The sequence below is a fragment of the Rattus norvegicus genome, chromosome 1, assembly GCF_036323735.1.
Source record: "Rattus norvegicus strain BN/NHsdMcwi chromosome 1, GRCr8, whole genome shotgun sequence".
NCBI classification, from domain to species: Eukaryota; Metazoa; Chordata; class Mammalia; order Rodentia; family Muridae; genus Rattus; species Rattus norvegicus.
The window spans coordinates 59,229,173-59,241,114 of NC_086019.1; the positions used below are offsets into that span (position 1 = coordinate 59,229,173).

Consider the following 11,942-nt stretch of genomic DNA (forward strand, 5'->3'; position numbering starts at 1 on the left):
AGGAGGTCCAGCCAACAGACGTTAAGCTGTTGCCAGGCCTGGACCTCTTTGAGTGCTTTGAGAGGAGGTGTGGAGTGGAGCCCTCTGCGACTTGGTTGTATCTAGTGAGCTGTGTGTGGTTGTATCGGATTTTACTGTACTGTGCATATGTGTATGTATCAGTGTGTGTAGGATGATGTGTGTTGACAGATTTGCTTGTGTGTGAGTGTGTGTACACTTTCGCCTGTGTGTTTTTCAGTATATGTAGGAGTGTGTGAGTTTACAGGTTTGTGTGTATGTGTTTGTATGTGTGTACCTCTTCGTGTGTGTGTGTGTGTCCCTGTGTGTGTGTGTGTGTGTGTGTGTGTCTGTGATGTGCGTTTTTCCAGGTTTGCTTGTGTGTAAGTATGTGTGTGCCTGTTCCTATGTGATTGTGTTTTGTGTGAATCTGGGTGTTTGTAAGAGTTTGTCTGTGTGAGTGTAAGTACACTTTTGTGTATTTCTGTGTGTGCCTGTGTGTGCTTCTGTGTGTGCCTGTGTGTGTGCCTGTGTGCCTGTGTGTGTGTGTGTGTGTGTGTGTGTGTGTGTGTGTGTTGTGTGTTCACACGTCCCCATCCCGTTTTACCTGCACCTCAATGCAAGAGAGTGTAGAGGCCAGAAGTCAGCCCGGGCTCCTGTTCCTGAGGTAGGTCATCAACCTCATTTTCAAGACAGGCTCTCTCACTGGCCTACAGCTGCCCAAGTACCTGTGTTGGCGGAGCAGTGGCTCCCAGGATTTTGACATGCCAACCCCATAATATCAGATTAAAGGCCTATGTAGACGGCTGGCTGCTTATTTATGGATTGATTCTTTTTTCTATTTGTTTAAGAGATAGAATTAGGCCATATATTCGCAAGACCACTGGCTATTTCCTTATTGTGGTTTTGATTTTTAGTTATGCTTTATTTATTTAGTTATTTATTTATTTATTTATTTATTTATTATGGATTTCTGGATTCTGTTTGGTGGTGGTTTTTATGTTCTCACATGGTATATTATTGCTTTGATTATATACATTTCTGCAGTCGGATGATTCACTCTATCTCGACTTTCAATGTCCTGCGGTTTCATCCTTTTACATTATTCCTGTTTCTGTATTTATTGAGTACAAGCAATCATTGGCTTAGACTTGATACAAATTTGCCCTTTGTGACACTTTGACTTTTCGGCCTCGGTTTTAGGTTTACTATTCACTGGTATTTAACTGCCTTATTCCTTGTGGTTGGTTAATTTTGATTTTCAATATTTTGCTCTGGAGAGTTGTGGATTTTTGTGGATCACTAGGTCCTGAAATTCAATGGAGTTTCCCCTTAAGTGTTGGCTTTTTATATTTGTTTGTTTTCTCTTACACTAATTCTTTCTCCTCTCATTTCTTTCATCATACCTTTTTCTTCAAACAACATCCATTCACAGTATTGACCATCTTTGGCCGCCCAATCCTATTGTAATATGACGATTTTTATTTTCATCATTGCATTTAGTATGTGTGTGCTCTTGGCTTTCTCTTTTGGGGTTGGTTATTTGGGTGGCTTTTACTTATGATTCTTCATATTTTCCCCCTTTTCATAATTTTACTCTATTTTTCTAGTCTAGTCTTTTCTTGTTTTTATTTTTTTCTTTTTGTTTCCTTTGTTTCTTTTAGGGACCGCATGTGTAATTTTAGTTCCTGAATTGCTCCATCTTTTTCATTACCTGATTCCATTTTTTGTTATTTTTAGGTAGCATTAGTACTGATAAAATGCCTACAGAGACTGAGGAGGAGTTACCACCTCCTAGCCCCGATCCCAGTATCTCTGAGGAGTGAACCTTTCATTCCCAATATAAAGTATTGAAGACTATTGGAAAAGGAAGCCATGCGAAGGTCCTCCTGGCCCACCGCCGGCTCACAGGAACCCGAGTGGCGGTCAAAGTTCTCCGAAAGGACAAGCAGTGGTTCTGGCCAGCCATGACAGAAGCAAACATAATGAGAAAGATCAACCACCCCAACATTGTTTCTCTCTTACAAGTCATTGAAAATAAAACAAGAATATACCTCATAATGGAGCTGGTGGAAGGCCAAGAACTCTACCAGTACATCAGAGAGTCAGGGCACATAGAGGAGGATGAGGCCCGGCAAATATTTGAACAGATATTGTCAGCAGTGAGCTACTGCCATGGAAAGGGGATTGTTCACCGAGACCTCAAACTGGACAATATAATGATTGATAAAAACAGAAAGGTCAAAGTCATCGACTTTGGGCTTAGCACTGAAACACAACCTGGACAAATGCTAAACCAGCAGTGCGGTGCATACTCTTTTGGTTCCCTGGAACTCTTCCTTGGACTTCTGTATGACGGGATGAAGAATGACATGTGGAAAATAGGAGTGGTCTTGTACTATATGGTAGTGGGAAAGCTCCCATTTGATTCAATGATCTTCCAAATATTACAAAAACAACTTGTTGCAGGGGTGTATCCTGCCCCCTGTGGGGTTTCAGAAGAACTGTAGAACCTCCTTAGTCAATTTCTAACAGTAAATCCAATGTATAGACCAACAGCCAGCGAGGTGATGAAACATGCCTGGTTCAAAGAACACGGGAAGGGGTTCACAGGTCGTTATGAAGAACTGCTTGCCCTCAGGCCAGACCCTGAAATTTTGGCCGCAATGAAATGTGAGGGATTTCAAGCCTCTGTAATAAAATACTCTCTAATGAAAAGAAAATATAATGAGGAAATGGCAACTTATTGCTTTCTACAACAGCAGGCTCTCCAGGGTGATGGCTGCACAGCCCAGGCACAGCAGGTGAGTCCCATTGCAGCCCCATTCCCTAGCCTTGATCCTGCTGCTGCTTTTAGATTAGAACAAAAGAGGAGTGGAAGCCTGCCAGTCCTTGGGACCTTGCGGGTGTCATCCTCCCATGGTCAAGTATCTCACTATGGCCAGAAGGCTCATCCAAAAGGAGGAAGAAGGTCCACTGTGGCTGGTTGTCTCAGGCCACTACCGATGACACCTACACACAACCACTATCACAAATGTGCCGTGAGTGTCCCATGCATTCAAACAACAAGCATCTTCAGTGAGAAGAGTAGCAATAAGGAAATCAAAGAAGACAACCCACTCTCCCACAGAGCCCCGTTAGAGGATAAGCCCATCCCCAGCAGGGTCCGGCACAGAGGTTTTAAGGGGTGGACCAGGAATATAGCAAATGCTCTGATAAAGCTGTGTTGCTGCTTGCCAAGGAGAAAGAAACCTCGCCTGGGGCAGAACAGCATCTCCCCCCAGAAATGAGCCACAGGGAGAGTCCAGAGAACATGCAGCAAGCATAGCCCAGGTACCTTTGTGCTTTGTCCTTTTCAGTTTGCTCTATGCTGGTCCTTCCTCTGTCTCTGGTTTCCATTTTCCCCACAATTCTTACCTTGTATCTTCTCTAAGTTCTTTATGAGGTTTACCCAACACCAAGCCTTCTCCGTCTTCTTGATTTCTCCTCTTCCCAGCAGGGACCCAATAGGATTGATGAGTTCCCCACTCTACAGAGTTTTCTTGTTGACCCATCCCTTCAGATGGACTCCAGCTCCCCCTTAAGCCAATAGCTCCCACAGGGTGAGGACTAGAGGTTTATGGGCTCATGGACTCCTCCATGGGCTACTGATCTTTTCACATGTGGTCATCAATCACAAGTGCCTCAGAACAGTGTCTTATGTTTTCAAATGTAACATCCCATTTCATTAAGCCTCAAAACTAATTAACAAGGTTTGTCATTGAATAAGTATCAACAACCTAGTTTGCTGGTTATTGTTGATGGTCAGAATCATGCATAGTTTTTTGCATGCTGATTTTTTCGTTCCTAAGACCTAGTGATATATATATATATATGTATATATATATATATATATGTATATATATATATATATACGTGTGTGTGTGTGTGTGTGTATGTAACCTTTCTAAATGATTTCTTTCAAAAATCTTAACAGAAGTAGAAGAGAAGATGTAATAAAATAATAAGGCAATCAAAGCTCCAAATGGTAATCTAAGTATTCTACCTCATAAAATTTTTGCTTAGAATAATTTTTTTCTTTCAAAGTGCCATCTTGAAATTGTCATGTCCTGAGTATAAAAAGGAGGTGATTTCAGACACATGGCCAAGGAAAAGACACCAGCAGAAGCTACAGCACCAACAGGAGTAACAGCAATAGCACCAGCAGCATTAGCAGTAGCAGAAGGAGAAGGAGGAGGAGGAGAAAAAGCTGGAGGAGGAGGAGAAGGAGGAGGAGGAGGAGGAGGAGAAAAATCTGGAGGAGGAGGAGGAAGAATAGGAGGAGGAGAAAGAGGATGGTGATGATGATGATGATGATGATGATGATGATGATGATGATGGTGATGATGGTGGTGATGATGGTGATGATGATGGTGATGATTTTGCCTCCCTGTTGTGGGAGAATTGCTGAATGACTTCTTATGGAGACAGACACCATGCTGAGCAATGTTTATGAAGTGAATTATCAGAATAATATTAACCATTCATAGAACACATGTCAATACTCCTGAGGGGGATCACCCCTGGAAGATAGAGTTAGATGGCAGTGCAAGCTGTGTGGAATGCTCTTAATGAGGACAACCTTCTCAAAGAGGATGATGTAATAAGTCTGAAGAAGCGTTTTGTGGGAGTCAGGGTCCCATCTACCTCTGTCAGGGCGCACAGAGCTCCTGTCCTTGCAGCCTGCCAGGGAGGTGACCAGGATTATTGGCTTCCCTGTTCCCCACAGGGTCCTGGATTGCTTGGTTCCCCCTCAGTCATGGTCCTTCCTGTGCCTCATGGGGTCCGCACCTTCTATGGGCTGAATTTAATCAGTGATTCACTGGATCTGGATCTGAACCCAAACCACAGAAAAGCCCTGGGCACTGAGGACAATAAGAGCAGCAGACAACATCTCCTCCACTGCTTCTGACTCTGCTCCACAAGCCAAGGCAGCTCCCACACAGCAGGCATCCAGCCTAACTCCCAGCAGGGAGAGTGTGAGATGTCTGTGGATGAGCCCACAGGGACTACAGGATTCTGTGGGAAGACATCTGGTAGCTTCTGGTGCAGCTGCAGCAGCCAGGACACATGGAACTGCAGTGGAGGTGAGCTATAGGACCAGGTAGCAAAGAGTTTGATCTGGCCAATGCTGATTTGAATCCCTGGGTGCAGGCAGGAACGGTCAGTCAGGACTACACTGAAGGCCAGTCAAGGGCATGCAAGGTGTCACTAACACTGTGTGTGACCACATTCTCGAAGTCTTGTCCAGAAAAAAACAAGTGGTCTTGAGCACTGAGGTTCAGTCCCGACTCATGGGGTACAGGATAGCAGATTGACCTGAGTATGAAATTGCATGAATATGCCCTCTGGCTGCTCCCTGGGCTCAGGATAGATGGGCCCTGAGAAGGCACCATTCATGGGTCTGCAGGAGTAGGGGAGAGCTTGGCACTCATGAGGCACTCCTAACCCTTATTGAGCCACTCTGGGGAGGAGATGGCATCATTTGTGATATGGACTTATGTGGGACACTATGCTTTGATGTATGGCACAGACAGCTCCTGTCCTCCTTGCTGACAGTTCAGACCCACAGCTGGCCTCATCTCAGACAGTCCCATGAGGAGTGGTGCTTGGTTCCTGCTTCACAGTTAGGGCAGGAAAACACCTAGGATACGATGGGCCACTGCAGTGAGTACAGGCCATGTGCCTGTCTTGTCCTTACTTGTTTTTTCCTCCTCTTCCCCTTTTTCCTCCTCTTCATCTTCCTCCTCCTCTTCTTCCTCCTCCTCTTCTTCCTCCTCTTCCTCCTCCTCCTCCTCTTTGTCCACCTAATTTCAGGAGCCACCCAGAGACCTTCACAGGAGTGTAGTTCATGCTAATCAGAATGCAGGGCTGGATATCAAATTCTGGGTAAGGTCTCCATCCAGTCCTGTTTACTCCTCCACACACACTGCCTACCTGAGATTTCCAAATTGAATGTCCTCCTCACAGCTTCTTGTTAGTTGAGCCCAATAGTGGATGTATTGTTGTGAGTCATATCTGCACCTCCTCCTAACATGTTAGAGTAGATGAAGTCTGTCTGTCTGGGAGGGGCAGTACCTCCTCATCTAGGCCTTCTTGTGTGCATCTTGTCCTCGGCCAGAACATGTAGAGTTGGGACAACCATTCAGGATGTCAGCTGATGCAATGCCTCACACAGAGGTGCTGGCAGAACTCAGGGTTCTATTCCCTGGACATTGTGACACGAAACAGACTGGGAACAGTGGGAAGAGGAGGGTCTACAAGGCTAGCTCAGGCAAGAACCCATAAAGATCATATTTCATCTTTCGTACAAAATCTGGTGAACTAGCCCTGTAAGAGGCACATATTACTTTCCATTAGAAAACCTTTGGGAATAAAAACGCTAGTGTAAAGTGGGGTCTGTGCCAACTGTGGGTGCCTGGCATCGGTCAGGTCTGGTGTCAGGATAGACTCATCCACAGACATACACAGGCACACACACACACACACATCATTTCAGTCAAGTACACACACACACACACACACACAAACACTCACACACACAGACACACACAGACACACAACCACCTGCTATCTTGGGATGTGTCCCAGCTGCCTCAACTTAGTTTCTTCCCACCACATATGTCCCTAAATTATGTGAGCCAAGGGTGGTCACTCTCCTTGCTGGGTTCCCTATTCCTCAAGTTCAGGTGAGGTCACTCTGCTCCTCCTGATCCTTTCCTGGTCTAGAGCTTGTCACCTGACCCTGTGGTTCATAAGTGGTCCCAAGGAAGAAAGTAATCCATGTCTCCATGTTTACGTGGTTGCCCATACTGCTGATTCCTGGCAGGAGTCAAGTGTGGATGGGTACTTGACAGCGTCTTGGTCCTTAGTTTGTCAGTGTCTCCATCACCACAGCATTCCTGTGAGACCAAAGCACTCCAGACACAGAGTGGGATATGCTGAGTGGCATGGCAGAGTATGCCCCTGAAGAGCAGGCAGGCCCAGCATGGCCACAGTACAGCCTTGGATGTGCCTGTCTGCCTTTCCCAACAGAGCATGGCCTGTTGTAACAGGTGCTTGTCATTATCTTGGGGAACACAGCAGTGAGAACCCTGCTGGGGCTTCTGGTATTCAGGGAGCAGGCAGGGGCCTTGTGCTCACTTGTCCCTCACTAGTCCCCTTGCCCCAGGGATTGTGGTTTTCAGGACTCCCAGAAGCAGCAGAGGACAGCACAAGTCATCCTTAGTGTGTGCAGCAAATACAGGTGCATGGAGGTCAGGACCTGTGCCCTGTGTCCTCAGAGATAAGAATGAGCCAAGAGCATTGGCTGAACCTGAGAAGCCACTTGGGTCTCATAATGATTCTATTTATGTCCTTCCTCTGGGCCTGTGGAGACATTGTGGGGAACTATGCCAAGTTTCTTTGGATGCCAGGCTGTGCAGAACTGCAGACTGGTCACAATCCATAGGGAATGGACAGGACAATTACAGGCCACGCTCTGCGATGCTTCTGAGAAAAAGTGTGCAATGGGGTCAAGGTGTGGTCATAAGGAGGAGCCCATGCAGATCCCAGAGTCTCCTTCCAATATTCATCTGTGGGCTGGGTAAAGAAAGCCAGCACAAAATCACTGTAAGTTTATATGACTACCTTTTAAAAGAAACATCAAAGAAAACATGTGTAAATCATGAAAATGGCATCTGTGTGTGCGTAGACAGCTGTTTGCATGGAGAGTGTGTACCCACACTCCAAGCAGGGACTACAGGCATGGGGAGTGTCTGTCTACATTTGGAGCAGAGCATACATGCTACCAAACACACAATAAAAGCCATCATGCACAAGCCCTGGGTCTATAAGACACTGAAAGTCTCTCACTCCTCAGTGGGGTCTGATGTCCAATACCTTAGAGACATCTGCAGACTGTGCTGTCAGAACATGAAGAGCCATGAGAGTCTCCCCCGGGAAATCTGTAGTCTTGCTGGAAATGCAAGAGGAAAGCCCAGCCTCTAGGTCAATGTGTAGCATAGTTCATACAAGTATCACTGACACACAAAGATTTTGAAGACAACATGGCAGGGCCTGGCAGAGCTGTAACTTGGCCAAAGGTGGAGTGGCTGGGACAAAAGAACAATCATGGCTGTGGTAGCTCCCTAAAGCCTGGATTTCTTCCCCCTCTATTATGGGGTCTCTGAGGAAGCAAACTGATGGACTCCCAGAGCATCCTGTTGATTAGCTTGCTGTTCAGATGTGGGATGTGGTCACAGTGCTCTGACAAGGCCACAAGAGCATCCATGGGAGTGAAAACTAGCCTAGGTGTGTCCTACTGTGCCCAGGGATCTGCACTCTGGCTTATGGTGTGGAGGCCCAGGGTGCAACGGGGTCAAGGTATGGCATAAGGAGGAGCCCACGCAGCATAGCATGTGAGTCCTTGAACTCACTGCATTTAGGTCCTGGGGTGAGTCTCATGTTGTCAAACTCTGCATGACTCAGGTGGCTGACATCCACATAGAAGCAGGGGCAGGGGGTTGGGAGAGCATGGGAAGGGGATAACGTTTGAAATGTGCATACATAAATTATCCAAGAAAAATAAAACTCATAAAAACTTCACTCTGTGCTCTGGGTTTACCTGAGCCATAACGATCTGAAACTGAAACCAAAGCCAACTCATTCATTCTCTCTCCCTCATTCTTTCTAAGATGAAGAGCTTCAAAGGATGCATCTATAATTCTTATATTTAATAACTGCTCTTGGTATAATAGGGTGATCTTATATATACATTTTTGACTAGCCTAAAAATGCAAACACGAGCAAGCAATCAGAACAAAACGGAGCCCAGGGACTCACTATATATTTGAGGCTGATCTGGAATTCACTACACAGGCGAGGGGACCGGAAACTAACAATAATCTGCCTCTTTCTGCATTCTTAGAGCTGGCATTAAATGCACATGCCACCACAAATAGCTTTATATGAACATTTTCACAAGCTTTTACATATATTGTGTCTAGAAAAACATTTTATTTACTTAGTATCTAGGGGGGAAACTGACCTTATTTATTTTCTCAACACCTGAATTGTAATTTGTAAATAACAAAGTAACCTTTTTTAGAAGAATTTTTAAAAAGTACTACAACATTGGAGAGCTGGCATTAGTGAATGCCCTGAGACAATGGAGATCCTGCAGGAGTTGGTTTGCTTGGACAGTGAAGGTGCTACAAAAGTGGAAGTCTTGCGTCAGTGGAGGGGCTTGGAAAAAATGGATGTGCTGCCACACTACTGGTCCAGCAACAGTGAATATCATGAGACAGTGCATTTGCAGTGACAGTGGAGCTCCAGCAACTGTGGAATTTGTGTGCCAGTAGAGGTCCTGCAAATTCTAGCTGCTGAGAGTGTCTATGTCCTGCAACCTTGTTGGTCCTGCAACAGTTGAGGTACTGCAACAGTGTAAGTCCAGCTACAGTGGATATCCTGTTATAGTAGAGGTCCTTTAAATTGGCCTTGGTGAGACAGTGGACGTCCTGTGATAGTGGAGGTCCTATGACACTGGAGGGGCTGGAACACTGGAGGTCATGCCAAAATTGCAGTTCTTGTAATGGTTGTGGTGTTGTGACAGTGTAAATCTAGCGACAGTGGACATTCTGTAGGACAGTAGAGGTCCTACAATATAAAAGTCCTTGGACAGTGGAGGTACTGACGCACTGGAGGTCCTGTGAGAATGGAGGTTCTTATAACAGCTGTGACACTGGAAGTACAGCAAATGTAAATGTCCTCTGATAGGAGAGCTCCAACAAACTGAAGTTGCTGAGAGACAGGAGGTCCTCCAACAGCAGTGGTCCTAAGACAGTAGAGATCCTGTAACAGTGGAGAGGCTGAGACCCTGGAGGTCCTTTGACAGTGGACTACTTTGTAACAATAGACGTGCTATGACAAGGGGATTGTACAATAGTAGAGGTCCTTGTTATAGTTGAGGTACTCCAACAGTGGAAGTTTAGGGACAGTGACTTCCAGTGCCCGTAAAGGTCTTGCAATTTGGAGGGTCTGAGACAGAGGAGTTGCCTGACCACAGACGCCCTACCACAATATTGGTCCTTTGACTGTGGAGGTCTTGGGATAGTTCAGGTGCTGGGACAGAGGAAGTTCTGCTACAGGGGTTATCAAAGTGCATGCAAAGAAGAAGCAATGGTGCCAGCCAAACATGACCATGGCAAATATAATGAAGTTTTTCATCCACCCCAACATCATCTTGCTTCTCCAATTGAGTCTGAGACAATTCTAATAACTTATCGTGAAACTGGTTGAAATTTTACAGCTTTACAAATACATCTGAAAGTCTTTCCACCGAGAGGAGGAAGGAGCCAAGGAAATATTTAGGCAAATATTAGCAGGCTTTATCTATGGCTATGGGCACTGTATAAGTTCACAGTGACCTGAAACCAGATTATATTTTGTTAAAGAAGAACAGAAAAGTCAAAAGCAACGACTTTGGCCTTCAACTCAAGACAAATCTGGGCAAATGCTGAACTGGCAGCATGGTGCTTACCCTATTGGTGCACCTGATCTCTTCCTAGGACAACTTTATGGTGGTGCAAAAAAAAACCAACATATGGATCTTAGGAGTAGGCTTATATTTCACTGTTGTATTTGACTCTGTTGACATACAACAGTTCAGAAGACAGGTTGTAGCAGGTGTGTACCCTGCTCACTGTGGGTTGTCAGAAGAGACAGCTTAGCCTATTACTGAAAGTAAATCCAAACTATGGGCTGACAGTCACAGAGGTGATGATGTACCCCTGGTCAATGAAAACTGGAAGAGGTTCACAAATCCTTATGAAGAAGTGATCCCTCTCATGCCAGATTCTCCAAAAGAGGAAGAAACGTAATATATTGAGGTTTGAGGTAAAATATTATAGATTCATTGCATCAAAAAGGTATAAACAGAACATGGCATCCTATTGCTTAATGTAACATCAAGTTATACACAGGAATTGCTGCACAACACAGGCTCAGCAGCTTTGTCCAGTTACGGTCCCCTTCTCTACCCTTGCTGATTTCCCTCTAGGACTAAATAGGAATAGAAGTGAACACAACATAGACACATTGTTCTCCTCATCTTCCAATGGCCTAGTGTATCCCTATGATCATAAGGCTAGTCAAAGAGGAAGCAAAGAGCCATTGGCCATGCCCTTCTTCTTTTCAGGACACTACCGACAACACCCACAGCGAACAAAGCATACATACACACCAGAAGTGTCCTGTGTCTTCACTCGCCAATAAGCCACATTTGGAAGAGCTGTAGCAACGAGAAAACAGAGGACAACCTACTTTCCAGCTGTCCTTCAGCAGAGAGCAGGACATTCCCCATCTGGGGATTTCCCAGAGGCATTAAAGGATGAACCAATTCCAATGGGGAAATTCACTGATGAAGTTGTGTTGCTGCTTTCCTTCAAGAATGAAACCTTACAAGGGGGTGGAGGAAGAGTTTTCTCCCAGAAATGAGGCCAAGGGAGATTTTCCAGAGAACATGCAGATGGCAAAACCCAAGTGCCTTTGTACTTTGTCCTTCCCAGTTTGCTCTGTGCTCATTCTTCCTCTGGCTCTGTTTTCCAGTTCCCCATAATTCTTACCTTCTTATATCTTCTAAGTATTTTATGATACTTCCCCCAACCCAAGCCTTCTCCCTCCTCTGGATTTCTTCTCTTCCCAGCAAGGACTCAATATGACGGCTGTGTAGCCCACTCTAGAACGTGGTGCAGCTGAATGCATCCATTCACCTGAAGTTTATCACACTCTAAAAACACCAGCTTCCACAAAGTGAGGTGGAGAGTGGTATGAGCTCATGAAGTCTTCCATAGTTTACTGGTCCAAGCACACACGGCATTTATCACAAGAGCTATAGAACAAATTTTTTGCTTTCAAAAGTAGCATCA

General features: G+C 45.2%; 1 pseudogene; it reads left to right on the forward strand.

The window, feature by feature from the left end:
* The first annotated feature begins 996 nt into the window (after nt 1–996).
* LOC134482827 (sperm motility kinase Y-like) lies at nt 997–11,687 on the forward strand (annotated as a pseudogene).
* The last annotated feature ends 255 nt before the right edge of the window (nt 11,688–11,942 follow it).